General features: G+C 35.1%; 1 long non-coding RNA gene across 1 annotated transcript; it reads left to right on the forward strand.

Moving 5' to 3' along the window:
• The first annotated feature begins 18,211 nt into the window (after positions 1-18,211).
• LOC138313572 (uncharacterized) lies at positions 18,212-20,853 on the forward strand. The gene is made up of 4 exons (XR_011207229.1): positions 18,212-18,412; positions 18,655-18,805; positions 19,294-19,496; positions 19,875-20,853. It is a non-coding gene; the product is annotated as an uncharacterized lncRNA (long non-coding RNA).
• Positions 20,854-21,393: the final 540 nt, after the last annotated feature.

Genomic DNA, 21,393 nt, shown 5'->3' on the forward strand with positions numbered 1-21,393 from the left:
AGGGAGGGTTTTCCAAGAGACCCGGATTGGCGATCCGACTGTAGCTCCCGTTATGTGTTTAAGTCCCAAATCGTGATCGTATAGTATTTTTAGTATACAACAGAGTCCACAGTCGTCACAAATCCTCTCCGGATCCCGTTTCCTCCACAGGTTACAGGCCTGTATAACAACAGGTTCGATCCCTAGGATGTAGCGGAAGCACAGATACTAATCCAATAACTCAACTAGGTAAATACAGGTACAAACAACTATTTATTATATAAAGACAAGTAATACAGAATTGACAAAGAATATATATACAATAGTGCCTGATGTAGACAACTTACAGTAAGAGAAACAAGTATACAATTATCCTATATGAAGCGAAACCCTAATTATATAGCTACAGAACAACAAGACCAGGTGTTCCCAAACACAGTCCAACAACACCTAACGGGAGACAACCGACCTACCAAATGTTTCTAACTCTATGAGACATAACTAACTGTGTAAATAGGTTTCCTATGGATGTCTAAGCCCTAAGCCCCTGACGATCCCCTACTACACTGTGCGAACTAGGTTTCCTATGGATGTCTAAGCCCTAAGCCCCTGACAATCCCCTAGAACGACACAAACCATTGTTAGTCATGTAGCTCTAAGTATAAACCCAAATGGTAGTTCAGAGACCCCGCAAGTGTTGCACTGTTGACATAGACTGGCTACCAGACCCTAAGTTGCTGATAAGACTTTCTCAGCAGAGTTCTTTACTAGATTATCTCCCCCTAGTTTAAAACTTAGGAATCAGGCATGTAGTAGAGACAAAAATAATCAAGCCAATTTTTAGTGATTTGTTTAATATTCTAGAGACTGGTAGCCAGCCTACTGTTGACAGTGCACGGCGTGGTTCTGTCCCTAACCCATTCTCCCTAGTCAAGACCAAAGCTTCCTTAGAAGCAACCCCTTTTATAACGACACATCAACCCAGTACCCCAAAGTGACCACTGATTGGTCAAAGTCCGGACAGAGCACCATATTTAGGTTAAACCGTTGCTACAACAACCCACCTACACACTAAATATAACTTCCGCTTAAATATAGACAAGGCTCAACTTAGAACGAATAATCATACCCTGCCTCCACTCCGTTCCCGGCAGGGTATGAATTCCATCCCATTGCCGCTAGTGTTGCAAGCCCCGATGTGATCCACATCGGGCACTTTGAGACTGATAAAAATATATTTTTCGGGTATTATCCTTATGTAACTGTATTGTTCTGACAACTATGATCAATATTCAATTCACAAACCTTTCGATTATAATCTTTCATCAACTATTAGTGGTAAAATCCAAGGCAAACACAACACATGTATAATTCTATTCAAATACGCCGCCATGTTTGATTTACCGGAAACCGTGACGAAATGAAACACCCAACAGGTAGAAATCTAAAATATGTTTAAAAGTTTTAAAAAGCCAACAAACTAAGAATAAATATGGTGAAACTGAACAAATGTAAGTATTATTAAGAATTAAGCAAAAAAGAATTTTTAAAGTTCATGTTAAAAACTTGGTAACATTATTTCTTTCGTAGTGAAAATTTGTAGGTCATTCCATATATGGTACTAGGTGCCATATTTGGAGCGCGAGACTTTCTAACGAGAAGCATCATGGCGGCCAAGTGAGCCGTGTCGGAGATGCGAGCCATTCAAAAGTGCTTCAAAACATATTTTAGACATGGAGGTGGGTAAATAAATAATCATTTTACGTTAAAAATGTTTGATATTGTTGAATTTAATTAAAAAAAATTACATGACACACATGAAATGCAACATTTTCACCGCTGGATGTTTTGCAACACTACGGGCAATGGGACGGAATCGTAGCTCTGACGACGACCATCTGTCAGAAATCTTCCGTCCGTCGTTCAGAGCTACGTCATCGCAGCTAATTTTAGATTTCTACCTGTTGGGTGTTTCATTTCGTCACGGTTTCCGGTAAATCAAACATGGCGGCGTATTTGAATAGAATTATACATGTGTTGTGTTTGCCTTGGATTTTACCACTAATAGTTGATGAAAGATTATAATCGAAAGGTTTGTGAATTGAATATTGATTATAGTTGTCAGAACAATACAGTTACATAAGGATAATACCCGAAAAATATATTTTTATCAGTCTCAAAGTGCCCGATGTGGATCACATCGGGGCTTGCAACACTAGCGACAATGGGATGGAATTCATACCCTGCCGGGAAAGGAGTGGAGGCAGGGTATGATTATTCGTTCTAATCTAGGGTGTGTTTGCTGTTTAGCAGTCACATTCATCAACCTAGTTGTTCTCATGATCACCCGATGATGACCGCTGGCCGGACTACACGTGTGGTACACGTGGGAGGTGTTTATCAGTCAGTTGAGCCTAGCTGCGATGACGTAGCTCTGAACGACGGACGGAAGATTTCTGACAGATGGTCGTCGTCAGAGCTACGATTCCGTCCCATTGCCCGTAGTGTTGCAAAACATCCAGCGGTGAAAATGTTGCATTTCATGTGGTGTCATGTAATTTTTTAATTAAATTCAACAATATCAAACATTTTTAACGTAAAATGATTATTTATTTACCCACCTCCATGTCTAAATTATGTTTTGAAGCACTTTTGAATGGCTCGCATCTCCGACACGGCTCACTTGGCCGCCATGATGCTTCTCGTTAGAAAGTCTCGCGCTCCAAATATGGCACCTTGTACCATATATGGAATGACCTACAAATTTTCACTACGAAAGAAATAATGTTACAAAGTTTTTAACATGAACCTTTTTTGCTTAATTCTTAATAATGCCTTACATTTGTGTTTCACCATAATTCTTAGTTTGTTGGCTTTTTAAAACCCGATTTTGTCAGTTTACCCTGCCTCCACTGCGTTCCCCACATTGCCGCTAGTGTTGCAAGCCCCGATGTGATCCACATCGGGCACTTTGAGACTGATAAAAATATATTTTTCGGGTATTATCCTTATGTAACTGTATTGTTCTGACAACTATAATCAATATTATTCAATTCACAAACCTTTCGATTATAATCTTTCATCAACTATTAGTGGTAAAATCCAAGGCAAACACAACACATGTATAATTCTATTCAAATACGCCGCCATGTTTGATTTACCGGAAACCGTGACGAAATGAAACACCCAACAGGTAGAAATCTAAAATTAGCTGCGATGACGTAGCTCTGAACGACGGACGGAAGATTTCTGACAGATGGTCGTCGTCAGAGCTACGATTCCGTCCCATTGCCCGTAGTGTTGCAAAACATCCAGCGGTGAAAATGTTGCATTTCATGTGTGTCATGTATTTTTTTTTAATTAAATTCAACAATATCAAACATTTTTAACGTTAAATGATTATTTATTTACCCACCTCCATGTCTAAAATATGTTTTGAAGCACTTTTGAATGGCTCGCATCTCCGACACGGCTCACTTGGCCGCCATGATGCTTCTCGTTAGAAAGTCTCGCGCTCCAAATATGGCACCTAGTACCATATATGGAATGACCTACAAATTTTCACTTACGAAAGAAATAATGTTACCAAGTTTTTAACATGAACTTTAAAAATTCTTTTTTGCTTAATTCTTAATAATACTTACATTTGTTCAGTTTCACCATATTTATTCTTAGTTTGTTGGCTTTTTTAAAACTTTTAAACATATTTTAGATTTCTACCTGTTGGGTGTTTCATTTCGTCACGGTTTCCGGTAAATCAAAACATGGCGGCGTATTTGAATAGAATTATACATGTGTTGTGTTTGCCTTGGATTTTACCACTAATAGTTGATGAAAGATTATAATCGAAAGGTTTGTGAATTGAATATTGATCATAGTTGTCAGAACAATACAGTTACATAAGGATAATACCCGAAAAAAATATATTTTTATCAGTCTCAAAGTGCCCGATGTGGATCACATCGGGGCTTGCAACACTAGCGGCAATGGGATGGAATTCATACCCTGCCGGGAACGGAGTGGAGGCAGGGTATGATTATTCGTTCTAATCTAGGGTGTGTTTGCTGTTTAGCAGTCACATTCATCAACCTAGTTGTTCTCATGATCACCCCGATGATGACCGCTGCCGGACTACACGTGTGGTACACGTGGGAGGTGTTTATCAGTCAGTTGAGCCTAGCTGCGATGACGTAGCTCTGAACGACGGACGGAAGATTTCTGACAGATGGTCGTCGTCAGAGCTACGATTCCGTCCCATTGCCCGTAGTGTTGCAAAACATCCAGCGGTGAAAATGTTGCATTTCATGTGTGTCATGTAATTTTTTAATTAAATTCAACAATATCAAACATTTTTAACGTAAAATGATTATTTATTTACCCACCTCCATGTCTAAATTATGTTTTGAAGCACTTTTGAATGGCTCGCATCTCCGACACGGCTCACTTGGCCGCCATGATGCTTCTCGTTAGAAAGTCTCGCGCTCCAAATATGGCACCTTGTACCATATATGGAATGACCTACAAATTTTCACTACGAAAGAAATAATGTTACAAAGTTTTTAACATGAACTTTAAAAATTCTTTTTTGCTTAATTCTTAATAATACTTACATTTGTTCAGTTTCACCATATTTATTCTTAGTTTGTTGGCTTTTTAAAACTTTTTAAACATATTTTAGATTAGAACGAATAATCATACCCTGCCTCCACTCCGTTCCCGGCAGGGTATGAATTCCATCCCATTGCCGCTAGTGTTGCAAGCCCCGATGTGATCCACATCGGGCACTTTGAGACTGATAAAAATATATTTTTCGGGTATTATCCTTATGTAACTGTATTGTTCTGACAACTATAATCAATATTCAATTCACAAACCTTTCGATTATAATCTTTCATCAACTATTAGTGGTAAAATCCAAGGCAAACACAACACATGTATAATTCTATTCAAATACGCCGCCATGTTTGATTTACCGGAAACCGTGACGAAATGAAAACACCGAACAGGTAGAAATCTAAAATTAGCTGCGATGACGTAGCTCTGAACGACGGACGGAAGATTTCTGACAGATGGTCGTCGTCAGAGCTACGATTCCGTCCATTGCCCGTAGTGTTGCAAAACATCCAGTGGTGAAAATGTTGCATTTCATGTGTGTCATGTATTTTTTTTAATTAAATTCAACAATATCAAAACATTTTTAACGTAAAATGATTATTTATTTACCCACCTCCATGTCTAAATTATGTTTTGAAGCACTTTTGAATGGCTCGCATCTCCGACACGGCTCACTTGGCCGCCATGATGCTTCTCGTTAGTATAAAAGTCTCGCGCTCCAAATATGGCACCTAGTACCATATATGGAATGACCTACAAATTTTCACTACGAAAGAAATAATGTTACCAAGTTTTTAACATGAACTTTAAAAAATTCTTTTTTGCTTAATTCTTAATAATACTTACATTTGTTCAGTTTCACCATATTTATTCTTAGTTTGTTTGGGCTTTTTTAAAACTTTTAAACATATTTTAGATTTCTACCTGTTGGGTGTTTCATTTCGTCACGTGTTTCCGGGTAAATCAAACATGGCGGACGGTATTTGAATTAGAATTATACATTGTGTTGTGTTTGCCTTGGATTTTACCACTAATAGTGAGACTGATGAAATGGATTATATCGAAAGGTTTGTGAATTGAATATTGATCATAGTTGTCAGAACAATACAGTTACATAAGGATAATACCCGAAAAAAATAAATATATTTTTATCAGTCTCAAAGTGCAAACCAACGATGTGGATCAATCGGGGCTTTGCAACACTAGCGGCAAAATGGGATGGAATTTCATACCCTGCCGGGAACGGTAGTGGAGGCAGGGTATGATTATTCGTTCTAATCTAAAATATGTTTAAAAGTTTTAAAAGCCAACAAACTAAGAATAAATCTGGTGAAACTGAAACAAATGTAAGTATTATTAAGAATTAAGCACAAAAAAGAATTTTTAAAGTTCATGTTAAAAACTTTGTAACATTATTTCTTTCGTAATAATGAAAATTTGTAGGTCATTCCATATATGGTACAAGGTGCCATATTTGGAGCGCGAGACTTTCTAACGAGAAGCATCATGGCGGCCAAGTGAGCCGTGCGTGTCGGAGATGCGAGCCATTCAAAAGTGCTTAAAACATAATTTAGGACATGGAGGTGGGTAAATAAATAATCATTTTTACGTTAAAAATGTTTGATATTGTTGAATTTAATTAAAAAATTACATGACACACATGAAATGCAACATTTTCACACGCGCTGGATGTTTTGCAACACTACGGGCATGGGACGGAATCGTAGCTCTGACGACGACCATCTGTCAGAAATCTTCCGTCCGTCGTTCAGAGCTACGTCATCGCAGCTAGGCTCAACTGACTGATAAACACCTCCCACGTGTACCACACGTGTAGTCCGGCCAGCGGTCATCATCGGGGTGATCATGAGAACAACTAGGTTGATGAATGTGACTGCTAAACAGCAATCACAACCTAGATTAGAACGTATAATCATACACTGCACCTCCACTCCGTTCCCCGCAGGGTATGATTTCCATCCCATTGCCGATAAGTGTTTTTCAAGAGCCCCGATGTGGATTCCTCATTGGGCACTTTGGAGGACATGATAAACAATATATTTATTAGGGTAATTCATCCTTATGTAAACTGTATTGTTCTGACAAACCTATGAGCAATATTCAACTTCACCTAACTCCTCTTCGACTTATAGATCCTTTCATCAACTATTAGTGGTAAAATCCTCAACTAGCAAAGCACCAACCACATGTATAATTCTGATTCAAATAATACGGCCGCATGTTTTGATTTACAGGAAAACGTTGACGAACAGAATCACCCAAACAGGTAGACAATCTAAAATTTAAGTTTAATAGCTTTAAAAAAGGCATCAACAAACAAACGAAATAAATAATGGTGAAACTGCCACAATAATGTAAGTATTATTAAGAATTAAGCAAAGCAACAAGAATTTTTAAAATGTATCATGTTTGAAAAACTTGTATCTTTAACATTAATTTCTTTCGTAGTGACAAAAATTGTAGGGTCATTCATTCCATATGATGGTACTAGGTGCCATATTTTTGGATGGCGCGGAGACTTTTCTAACGAGAAGCAATCATGGCGGCCAAGTGAGCCGTGATGTCCGGAGACTGCGAGCCATTCAAAAAGTGCTTCACAAAACATATTTTCTTTTGAGCACCATGGACAGGTAGGGTTAAAGTAAATATATCATATTTACGTAAAAATGAGTCTTTGAATCTATTGTTGAATTTTAATTTAAAAAAAAAATACACTGAAACACACACATGACAATGTCAAATCCTTTTCACCGCTCGGATGTTTTTACAACACTTACGGGCTATGGGACGGAGATTCGATTGCTCTGACGAGACGAACCACTTCTGTCAGAAAGTCTCCGTCCGTCTTTCTGAGCTACGTCAATCGCAGCTAGGCTCAACTGACTGATAAACACCCTCCCACGTGACCCACACGTGTTCTCCAGTCAGTTCTCATTCCGATCAGCGGGTTCCTCGGTGAGAAAAACTAGGTTGATGAATGCGTCTGCTCTAAACAGCACAAACAGACCCAGATATAGAAACGATGGTGTTATTACCCTAGCGTTCCCACTCCCTTCCCGGCTGCTTATAAATTCCACTCCCATTGCCGCTCGTGTTTGCATGAAACAGATTACTGAGTCCCACAAGGGCACTTTGAGATTCCTCAAAATATAATTCGGGTATTATCCTTACTGTATACTGTATTGGTCTGACAACTACAGTTTCAAGTATTCATGAATTCCCGAAAAACAAGTACTTTTTATTCTTTATCAGTCTAAAGTGCCCGATGTGGAGTCACACTCGGATGCTTGCAACACTAGCGGGCAATGGGATACCGGAATTCATGACCCTGCCGGAAACGGAGTGGAGGCATGGTTATTGAATTATTCGTTCTAATCTAAAATATGTTTTTAACAAGTTTTAAAAAGCCAAACAAACTAAGAATAAATATGGTGAAAACTGAACAAATGTAAGTATTATTAAGAATTAAGCAAAAAAGAATTTTTAAAGTTTCATGTTAAAAACTTTGTAACATTATTTCTTTCGTAGTGAAAATTTGTAGGTCATTCCATATATGGTACAAGGTGCCATATTTGGAGCGCGAGACTTTCTAAACGAGGAAGCATCATGGCGGCCAAGTTGAGCCGTGTCGGAGATGGCGAGCCATTCAAAAGTGCTTCAAAACATAATTTAGACATGGAGGTGGGTAAATAAATAATCATTTTACGTTAAAAATGTTTGATATTGTTGAATTTAATTAAAAAATTACAGACACACATGAAATGCAACATTTTCACCGCTGGATTGTTTTCAATGGACGGAATCGTAGCTCTGACGACGACCATCTGTCAGAAATTCTTCCGTCCGTCGTTCAGGCTACGTCATCGCAGCTAGGCTCAACTCAGACTGATAAAACCTCCCACGTGTAACCACACGTGTAGTCCGGCCAGCGGTCATCATCGGGGTGATCATGAGATCAACTAGGTTGCTACTGCTAAACAGCAAACACACCCTAGATTAGAATCGAATAATTATACCCTGCCTCCACTCCGTTCCCGGCAGGGTATGAATTCCATCCCGTTGCCGCTAGTGTTGCAAGCCCCGATGTGATCCACATCGGGCACTCTTTGAGACTGATAAAAATATATTTTTCGGGTATTATCCTTATGTAACTGTATTGTTCTGACAACTATGATCAATATTCAATTCACAAACCTTTCGATTATAATCTTTCATCAACTATTAGTGGTAAAATCCAAGGCAAACACAACACATGTATAATTCTGTTCAAATACGCCGCCATGTTTGATTTACCGGAAACCGTGACGAAATGAAACACCAACAGGAAATCTAAAATATGTTTAAAAGTTTTAAAAAGCCAACAAAACTAAGAATAAATATGGTGAAACTGAACAATGTAAGTATTATTAAGAATTAAGCAAAAAAGAATTTTTAAAGTTCATGTCAAAAACTTTGTAACATTTATTTCTTTCGTAGTGAAAATTTGTAGGTCATTCCATATATGGTACTAGGTGCCATATTTGGAGCGCGAGACTTTCTAACGAGAAGCATCATGGCGGCCAAGTGAGCCGTGTCGGAGATGTGAGCCATTCAAAAGTGCTTCAAAACATAATTTAGACATGGAGGTGGGTAAATAAATAATCATTTTATGTTAAAAATGTTTGATATTGTTGAATTTTAATTAAAAAAATTACATGACACACATGAAATGCAACATTTTCACCGCTGGATGTTTTGCAACACTACGGGCAATGGGACGGAATCGTAGCTCTGACGACGACCATCTGTCAGAAATCTTCCGTACGTCTCGTTCAGATAGATGCATAGATAATAGCTAAACATCTTCATCATATATCTGAATAAAAGCTAAACCACTTCATCAGATATCTGGATAAAAGCTAAACATCTTCATCAGATATCGTGGATAAAAGCTAAACATCTTCATCAGTATATCTGGATAAAAGCTAAAACATCTTCATCAGATATCTGGGAAAGCTTAACATCTTCATCAGATATCTGAATCAAAGCTAAACATCTTCATCAGATATCTGAATTAAAAGCTAAACCACTTCATCAGATATCTGGATTAAAAGCTAGAACGAATAATTATACCTGCCTCCACTCCGGTTTCCCGGCAGGGTATGAATTCCATCCCGTTGCCGCTAGTGTTGCAAGCCCCGATGTGACTCCACATCGGGCACTTTGAGACTGATAAAAATATATTTTTCGGGTATTATCCTTATGTAACTGTATTGTTCTGACAACTATGATCAATATTCAATTCACAAACCTTTCGATTATAATCTTTCATCAACTATTAGTGGTAAAATCCAAGGCAAACACAACACATGTATAATTTCTGTTAAAATACGCCGCCATGTTTGATTTACCGGAAACCGTGACGAAATGAAACACTCAACAGGTAGAAAAAAATATGTTTAAAAGTTTTAAAAAGCCAACAAACTAAGAATAAATATGGTGAAACTGACACAGATGTAAGTATTATTAAGAAATTAAGCAAAAAAGAATTTTTAAAGTTCATGTTAAAAACTTTGTAACATTTATTTCTTTTCGTAGTGAAAATTTGTAGGTCATTCCATATATGGTACTAGGTGCCATATTTGGAGCGCGCGAGACTTTCTAACGAGAAGCATCATGGCGGCCAAGTGAGCCGTGTCGGAGATGCGAGCCATTCAAAAGTGCTTCAAAACATAATTTAGACATGGAGGTGGGTAAATAAATAATCATTTTACGTTTAAAAATGTTTGATATTGTTGAATTTAATTAAAAAATTACATGACACACATGAAATGCAACATTTTCACCGCTGGATGTTTTGCAACACTACGGGCAATGGGACGGAATCGTAGCTCTGACGACGACCATCTGTCAGAAATCTTCCGTCCGTCGTTCAGAGCTACGTCATCGTGTTTTCAGCACGGATCATGAGAATATAGGTTGATGACGTAGTCTGCACTGCAAACAGCAAACATGTGGCCTAGATTAGAACGGCAATATGTCAAACTTCAGAAACATTTTGTACCAAAGTTAAAAACCATAATATTTACCCCGATGTGATCACAAGGAAATTTGAGATGAATATAAAATAAATTAAACAATGTTATTGCATCCTTGATATGTATCTGTCAAAACAATATAATTTACCCGAAACATGATTTTTTATATAGTCATATTGTTGTGCTATGTACATTCCAAACTTGAACATGACTTTAAACACCATTCATAAATTGCAATGGCGAAGCTCTAATCTTTTTACAAGCTAGATAAATGAATTCAAATTTCATAGAAAGGAAACATTGGAAATGTATAACTTATAATCGGTTCAAAATCTAAAATTTTTAAAAAGTTATTTTTAAAAGCCACAAACTAAGAATAAATATGGTGAAACTGAAACAAATTTAGTATTATTACAGAATTAAGACAAAAAAGAATTTTTAAAGTTCATGTAAAAACTTTGTACATTATTTCATTTCGTAGTGAAAAACATTTGTAGGTCATTCCATATTGTTAGTACAAGTTGTAGGTGCCATATTTTTGGAGCGCGAGCGAGACTTTCTAACGAGATCTAAAGAGGCATCATGGCGGCCAAGTGAGCCGTGTCGGAGTATGCGAGCCATTCAAAAGTGCTTCAAAACATAATTTAGACATGGAGGTGGGTAAATAAATAATCATTTTACGTTAAAAAATGTTTGATATTGTTGAATTTAATTAAAAAATTACATGACACACATGAAAAGTTGCAACATTTTCACCGCTGGATGTTTTGGCAACACTACGGGCAATGGGACGGAATCGTAGCTCTTGACGACGACCATCTGGTCGGAAATCTTCCGTCGTCGCTCAGAGCTACGTCATCGAGCTATGCTAGCTCAACTGACTGATAAACACCTCCCACGTGTAGACACACGGTGTAGTCCGGCCAGCGGTCATAATCATTCGGGCGTGGATCTATGATGAGATAAACAACTAGGTTGTTGAATGTGACTGTAAACAAATCATCACCCTAGATTTAGCTACATCCTGCCTGCCCCGTTCCCGGCAGGGTATGAATTCCATCCATTGCCGCTAGTGTTGCAAGCCCCGATGTGATCCACATCGGGCACTTTGAGACTGATAAAAATATATTTTTTTCGGGTATTATCCTTATGTAACTGTATTGTTCTGACAACTATGATCAATATTCAATTCACAAACCTTTCGATTATAATCTTTCATCAACTATTAGTGGTAAAATCCAAAGGCATGAAACACAACACATGTATAATTCTATTCAAATACGCCGCCATGTTTGATTTACCGGAGGAAACCGTGGACGAAATGAAAACACCCAACAAGTAGAAATCTAAAATATGTCTTTTAAAAGTGTTTTTAAAAAGCCAACAAACTAAGAATAAATATGGTGAAACTGAACAAATGTAAGTATTATTAAGAATTAAGCATCTCAAAAAGAATTTTTAAAGTTCATGTTAAAAAAACTTTGGTAACATTATTTCTTTCGTAGTGAAAATTTGTAGGTCATTTCCATATATGGTACTAGGTGCCATATTTGGAGCGCGAGATCTTTCTAAACGTGAGAAGCATCATGGCGGCCAAGTGTGAGCCGTGTCGGAGATGCGAGCCATTCAAAAGTGCTTCAAACATAATTTTAGACATGGAGGTGGGTAAATAAATAATCATTTTACGTTAAAAAATGTTTGATATTGTTGAATTTAATTAAAAAATTTACATGACACACAATGAAATGCAACATTTTCACCGCTGGATGTTTTGCAACACTACGGGCAATGGGACGGAATCGTTAGCTCTTACGTAACGACCATCTGTCAGAAATCTTGTGAGTCCGGTCGTTAAGACATACGTCATCATTCGGCTCAAGAAAACTTATTTAGGACCCAATAGGGCTAAACATGTATAAAACTTTCCTACATATTGTATGAAAAGACATCTACAAAGGTAAAATTCCAGTGATGATCATAATGTGTAATTGATCATGAGGATTCGATAGAAAATTTACAGATCGAAGTTGCATACCAAAAGTATAATACAGATTTGGGTTAAACAATAAATCAAAGCCTCAGTTTACGTTCAAGGCCGTAGGTCAAGATTTGTCAATTTTATCCCAATTCAGTAGTTTATGATGTGCCTAGAATGAATTTGTCGATCCACATGGTTATGACGTTCATCTCAGTTTTAAAATATTGTATATTTTCTATGAATAGTATTCATGCCTGACATTAACAATTCAATGCCTACATTCAATTCACAAAAGCTTTAGGAATTTATTGTTATACAATCATTAGTGGGAACAAATTGTCAAAATAACACGAGTCAATTGGGAGTAAACATTGCTCATTTTGTTTTCAGAAATTAAACTGTGAGTAATGATTGATAGATTATGAGTTGATTATCCATTGATTACACCATTTAGGTAAACTTGTCATAATGTTATACAGATTCATAGGAGGTAAACTTCACATATGTCAAATTCGATGTATACAATTTCATTTTTATAGGAGAGACATTAAAACTTGTAAGATTGATACAAATTTAATCGGTATTGTTTCAATTGATTTTGTTTATACATCTTCAGTGGTGTTTCCATTGAAAACTTTTCATATTTTATACAGATTCATAGGAGGTAAACTTGTCATATTGTTATACAGATCAGATTGGGGTAAACTTGTCATATTGTTATACAGATTCATATAGGTTATACACTGTCATAGATTGTTATACAGATTCATAGGATATTGTCATATTTTTATACAGATTCATAGGGTGTAAACTTGTCATATTTGTTATACAGATTAAGATAGGGTGTATGTAAACTACATAATGTACCATAATGTGTAACAGATTCATAGGAGTTAGGTAAACTTGTCATATTGTTATACAGATTCATAGGAGGTTAACTTATCATGGTTATCAGATTCATTGGGGTACCTTGTCATATTGTTATACAGATCATAGGAGGTGATTGTTATACAATTTCATAGGAGGTAAACTTGTCATATTGTGTAATAACAGATTCATAGGAGGTATACTTGTCTTACATGTTTATTACAGATTCATAGGAGGTAAACTTGTCTTTTGTTATTGTTTTATAGGAGGTAACTTGTCATATTGTTATACAGATTCATAGGAGTGTAAACTTGTCATATTAGTTTATACAGATTCATAGGAGGTAAACTTGTCATATTGTTATACAGATTTAAAGGGTTGTAAATGTTTTGATTTCATAGGGAGGGAAATTGGATTATAGATTCATACAAAAACTTGTCATAAACATTCATAAACTTGCATATTGTTATACAGATACTAGATGCATACTTGATGGAATTCATAGAAGGTAAACTTGTCATATTGTTATACAGATTCATAGGGTGTAAACTTGTCATATTGTTATACAGATTCATAGGAGGTAAACTTGTCATATTGTTATACAGATTCATAGGAGGTAAACTTGTCATATTGTTATACAGTAGCGCTTAAATGCCTTGCATAGGATTTGTCATATTGTTATACAGATAAGGATGTAAACTTGTCATATTGTTATACAGATTCATAGGGTGTAAACTTGTCATATTGTTATACAGATTCATAGGGTGTAAACTTGTCATATTGTTATACAGATTCATACTTGTCATTGTTATTCAGATTCAAACTTGGATATTGTATACCCAATTGTAAACTTGTCACTTGTACAGATATTGGTTATATGCAGATTCATAGGAGTGTAAACTTGTCATATTGTTATACAGATTCATAGTGTAAACCTTGTCATATTGTTATACAGATTCATAGGGGTAAACTTGTCATATTGTTAACAGCAAAGTGTTAATTGTGTCATATTGTTATACAGATTCATAGGGTGTAAACTTGTCATATTGTTATACAGATTCATAGGAGGTAAACTTGTCATATTGTTATACAGATTCATAGGAGGTAAACTTGTCATATTGTTATACAGATTCATAGGAGGTAAACTTGTCATATTGTTATACAGATTCATAGGAGGAAAAATCGTTTTGTCATATTTTATTACAGATTGTCATAGGTGTGTAAATTTAATGTCATAATTGTCATATACAGATTCATAGGAGGTAAACTTGTATATTGTTATACAGATCTCTTTCAAACTTGTAACATGAATTTATTTTATACATGATAAATGTACTTTCTACAATTGCGCATTACTATTTTGTCAGTGCGAAGGTTTGAAACCATTGTTATACAATCCATTATGCTTATCATAGAGATTGGCATAAAATTTGCCGATTTTTACGATGGCATGGGTAAACTTTGTACCTTGTAAATGTTTGTCCCTAGGGGCTTTTAGATAAATCAATACTATCCTGTTCGTTATACAGCATTTAACATAATAACTTTAATATGTCATATAAATGGGAGAATTTAGTAATTTTCAGATGTGTGAGTAAATTTTTGGAAAGAAATAAATATTATTTTGTTACTACGTTTTAGAAAGTTACAAAATGCACTTCCGGTTTTGATATGCCTGATTTTCGAATAAACCCCCTAAAGGTAAAACTTGCTCATTTTTAATACTTTCAAAAATCATATTAAATAACAGTTTCAATTGGAAAAAACTGATCAGATCAAGCCATCTTGATATAATGTTTAAATTTGTGTTGATGCAAAAATATTCATGTTTAAAAGAATATTTAGAACAAATTAGCCAAGTGAAATCATGCTGACAAACTGGAGGTTACACCAGACCTGTGAGGTCATTTACTTGTAATCATTTTGGAGACAAAGAAGTGAGGTCTATAATTTAACGAGACATATTTTGTTAAATTTTGATTTTAAAGTTTGTAATACCTTTATCGGTTTTCAAGGGGCTAAACCATTTATTATGGAGGTGACATTTTGATTTTTTCGGAAAATATTTTTATCTATTTGGATATTTTGAATAATTGTTTTATTAATCCAAACAACAGGTAAACATAGCTGGTCATCAGTGGTATCAATTTCAAACAGGTAAATATCAGATATTTTCATATAACGAATTCTGCTTTTTTTGTAACCTCGTTGACCTGTTCTCGCCGATCTCACCCAAGTTTACCCGAGCCGGAGTATAAACCCGAGCTAAGGGCAGACAACTCTCCGACCCAAGCTTTTTATAATGACTGAAAGTTATGTAAAATGCACACGTTATTTATTATTACAATATTGTATAATTTAATTAATGATAGCGGTTTATGCTATATGTTATATTAATATTTGAATTTTAAATTAAATGACATGTAGTACAAAAGGTTGACTAAATTCAAATGAAAAATAATTAGATAATTAACTTTGCATGAAATGACACTTAACACAGTTATCATGATATTGTTAGACATATTTGTAATTTCAATGTAATGTTATATTGAGGTTTGATAGTGAAAGCCACATAATATCAAAATTTTTTTTAAAACTATGTCAGATAAGGTCTCTGAGAAGTGGAGTGAAACCATTTGTAGATATTTCCAAATTGTTAATTTTCAAGGGAGATATGTACGATTATGTTGTTGAGGAAATACATAATGTCCTATATAGGTTGGTGGGTACTCAGTTGAATTAGGTATATGTAACAAGTACAAAACGACAAGGTATTACCAAATCCTAATATAGCCGTGAAGGTTACGAATAGTTTGATCAAATTCTTTAAATTTGGAAAGTCGCCATCCTTAAAAATAGTCAGTTTTGTCATTTTACACCAAATCTTCAAAATTTTATAGCAAATGAGATAAAAAAAGGGTATTATTAATGGGGCGCAGAAACATCATGTATATATGTATTCTGATTAGGAGTAAGAGAATGCACTTACATACCAGCTGATTTTAAAGGGCTATACAAGACACAACGTGTTACGACAATTCTTCCCGAAACAGTCGCACAATTTTCGGATGCCGTTTAACATGTTAATGTTAAAAAGTCACAATTAGTTTTATGGAAAATGGGATTATAATATTTTAATCCCCTGATAAGTATAAAAACTTTGTGGTAATGTTAACATCGTTACAATTGTGTTTATGTTTGACATTTTAAAGAATACAATTTTTTAATATTAGCTATTAATGGTATGCATCAACAGGACAAAGATATCTGTTAATTGAGATGTCGAAACTGGCAATGTTAAATGCATATTTTACCAAATGCACAAAACTGCAATCCGCCAAGTTTACTTTGGAAAACAACTATGGGGTTTGTGCAATTCCGGATTTGCTAATCGTTAATTTAGTTGAAAGTTTCGTATTCAATTACCAGTCGGGTTAAACGGTTAAACAGAAGTTATTGTTCATTCGACTTAATAAATTGTATGAGTTTGACCGCTCCTTTAAAATATGGAGTTAATATTTTTTAATTACAGTTTTGCAATTAGCCCATTTTCTAAGTGAAGTTCGAATAGAAAACACCAAAAATATTGTACTTGCCTGGTAGAACTGCTGTCACCGTCGCAGAGCTCGGAAACATTGTTACTTGAAGAATGGCTAAATGTATTTTACATGTACTATAAAAAGCTGATAGGAATATCGGAGAGTTGTCTACCCCCTTAGCTCGGACTCGGCTCGGGTAGTTGAGATAGCGTACAGGTCAAACGAGGTTATACTACAAAAGCAGTAAGTTATATCGATTATGAAAATAATTTGAATATTAAATGAATTTTATACTTATCTCATTCGGACTAATATCATCCTTGTATATATGGGATTAAAAGATTAAATTCTCCATATACAGTTTTATTCCTCGGCGAAGAGGTAAATGCACGTATCTCGTTATCTCATTTGTGATCAATTTGTAAGGCAATCCGTGGAAAAAGTCATGCTCTTCAATTGGCTTTATGGTGCTACTCCATATTTATTGAACCAAGAGATTCTGACAGAAGTCGATTAATGGGACATAGCCAAATTCCTTCATAAAAGCCACATTAATCAAGCTGACAATGGTTCAGCCCCACTCATTCTGTAATGAGATCGCGTACATCATAATAAATTATCGATCCTGTTCCACTATCAGTTTAATGCCTCAAATTGAAAGACTATGAACATTCACTGTTTTAGAATCGGACCAGTCGTATTATCTGGAAATCGATATGCATGTATAACCATGTTTATTTCATGTTTGTGTCATCGGAAAAGTTGAATGGATGTATCTGTATTAATTTTGCCCGGTCTGGATTTAGTCTCAATCAGATTTCTGTACTTAATTTTCAATTAGTGCCAATAAGGATTTTATATATGACATATCTAAATTAAATTACAAAACATGGAAATGTATGAACATTCGTATTGTATTTAATCCGGTGAGAAGAGTCTGAATTTTAAAATGATACAGGATGAATAATTAATCACTCGACGGGTCTGAAAAATACAATTGATCACGACGGACTATAACGACGGCGCCTCGGTTCTGTACAAACAGTGGATTCGGGCCAGGGTCAAGAGTACCTACTTTAAAATGCTGAATAATTTTGGGTTAAAAATCAATCGCGACATCTCGGAGTAATTTCCGTGAATCGTCGGAAATATATCACCTCGAGTGCATGCATGGAGGGGCACGTGGTATGTTCACGTTGGTATGTACGTCATATTCCAAAATGGCTGCGCCCATGTATTGGCATGGAATCAACACGAAGGAAAGCACTACGTTTTTGTTTGATGTGTTCTAGCACAACAATGCGTCCGTATAATGTACTAAACCAGAAATACAAATCTGAAGATGTTTGTGATAAACTAGAGATGGGACATGCAGTTCCTAAGACCACGCGAAAAAGGTGAATATATGCGATTCTTGTTTGAATTAAAAACTGAAGAATGAAGTATAATTAGGCCTATTTTGTTAAGAGTTCTGTTTTAAATATGCAGTTCGTGTACACTATATAGTATATACAGAGATGTTTATGCTATTATTAGTTTAGTTTAGTGCTTGTAATTTATCTATGTACATGTATCAATGTAAGTGATTGAAAAGACAAATAAATTGATATTGCATGTTGATGTTTGTTTTTTTTTTCAGAAGGAGAGAATTTATTTCACAATCACAAAGACGGCATAGAAATGAGATCGTATATTCCTTGGGTGATCCGGTGATCCATATGCACTTAACAGAGGAATAACAGTATGGCACACAGAAAGTAGCAGTAGATCTACCACTTCAAAATGATTATGTAAATTTTATATCCATGGTATATCTGTATTGCATTAATGCACAAGATAAAAATATCTTCTTGTTTTGATAAATATATTATGTAAATGAATTATAAGCGAATGAAGTAGAGCCATGACAGAGATACAATTATGCTGTTACAGTATATATAGTTATATAATATTGTATGTGAATATCTTCATTTTATTCAATTATAATACTGCATCATGTATTCCTAAGAGTAAGATACATGCAACACAATACCTGAACAAAACATATATGCACAGGGGTTTGACATTCTGCCAAAAATATATACATGTATATATATGTACTGCATTGTATGTATTATTGCGTGCATGTATGGAACATTTATAAGTTCACATTATTTTTTATTCAATCTTCAAGTCTAATACTGTTTTGATATCTGGATCATCACAAAATGTAACTTACCTATAGCCTAGGTACAATTATTATGTTTCAAATACTGTTGATGGTATTTGTGTTTTGCAGGCCTATAAAGATTGACATATGGAAAGGCCATTACTTATCACTTCAAAATATGGGATGTCAAAGATGCACCATGTATGCAGTCATCAAAACTAAGAGGAGACATTACCTTATCCAGCGAAACATGAATACAGCATAATGGAGGAGATTCTGAATGTACATGAATGCCTATATAGATGTGCATGTATATATTGTCTCTTGAAAAGGTGTCAGCAAATCTTCATTTTTTTCCATTACATATTATTTTCTTAACAAGCATTTGATATGATCTGAGCCTCTGAGGACAGTTAAGTGATTAAAATGTCTGGTTTAGGTTTTAATGACTAAGTCAGAAATATTTTGAATTGTCATAATAAGATCACTTGCTTGATCAAGAACAGCTATAGTTTTCCCCAAGTTTGTCTATTTTGTAGATATTTGCTTCCATTAATATTACAAATACATACTACTTAATATGAAAAAAAGCATGACAATTCTTTGTGACGAAGAAGTGTAAGGTGCAATGCAACAGTAAAATATACAGCTTGAAATATTTATGCTTTTACTGATCAATAGTTTACCAGTATTTGATTTTCTCGTTCCAGGAAAAGTTATCAAAAGATACCACTGAATACCATGAGAGCAGTTTGTTTTGGATGTGACCGCACATAGCATAAGATAAATGGAAAAGACACAAGTTTAAGGCGTTCTGGAATCCCTTGTCATCGCAACAACCTTTTAATACACCTGTGTGTCCAATTCGAAAAAGTGGCCCTACCAATCTTGGATATTGTAGAATAACTGTCACTAAAACATATACCAGTTCATCAGACTTTTTAGTAACCTAATTGACTTTGAGATTTCACTATTGAATAGAACATCAATTGCCAAATTGATAAGTAAATAAATAGAAAAAGTATTAAAATCAAAGATTCTGATTTCTTTAAAGGTAATTTAGCATACAGGGTACAACCTACTTAATAATATATGGAAAATCAAAAATATTTACTTTTCTTGTCCAAGTGTTTTCATTTGATAATATGTACAGTATGTATAGTTTCCCTTCAAGCCAAGTACTGGTATACATGTAAAAAAAGACATTAAAATTATGTATTTAGTAATAAATAGCTGTGGTATTACAGTATGTGATTTAAGTACTTATTACCCAGTACTCCTGTGTATTCTTTAGAGAAAAAAACCCAACAAACTACAAGACATTCTATTGGAGCTGCAGTGCATGTGAATGGGTGCATGGTTAAGATATGACAAAATACAACAAGACACTCAATGTCACAGAGTTTGAATCCCATTTGTGGCAGTTTTCCTGTATTAATGCTGGTTTGTTTGTGTTTTTCTCTAGGTACTCCAGATTTCTTCGATTCTGGCTATTAAACATGCTAATCAAACCACACCAAACAACAAAGTATCTGTTTTCTTTTTCACACTCACCAAAAACATCCTAACCAAAGACCTAGAGTCAGAATTCATTATTAAAATCAAAATAGTTCTTTTATCCCTAATGACTTCCTACTTTTCTTGCATCAAGATACATTGGAACCCAGGTATAATGAAATTCTCACCAGAGAATGGAGTACAAATTGTAGCTAACACATGTGTATGTACATTCTGTACATGGAAATCATTCCAATATGATTTGAAACAATAAAATAGTTTAGCATCAGCATTTCTTTCAATATTTGATATATAGATGTTTCAACATTTGAGATATAGATGTTGATTATTGTAAATTCTGCCTTAGCACAGTCTTTGTATAAAGACCACCTGCTTATAATTTTTAAACCACTTTTAAGTGTCTAAAATGGATGTTTATAACACAATTTGGTCTGTGTATAAAGTGTAAAGATCTATATTATAGAAAAGTTTGACTATAGTTATCAAATGCACACAAAAACACAGTACATCAGATGTGTCCTCTAGTAAATAGATTACTTTTACATTTAAAAATTTTGAGGCAGAGTGGTCAAGGTGTTCCAACAGTACCACTACTCCTTCACCTCTGGGTTTCAAGTTTGAACCCTAATAGGAAAGCTACCAAAGTACTGATCATCGGTTTATTGAGGATAATTCAGCTTCCTCCAACTAAACATGGTACAAGGTAATCTC

Source organism: Argopecten irradians, unplaced genomic scaffold (genome assembly GCF_041381155.1).
Source record: "Argopecten irradians isolate NY unplaced genomic scaffold, Ai_NY scaffold_0754, whole genome shotgun sequence".
Taxonomy (NCBI): Eukaryota; Metazoa; Mollusca; class Bivalvia; order Pectinida; family Pectinidae; genus Argopecten; species Argopecten irradians.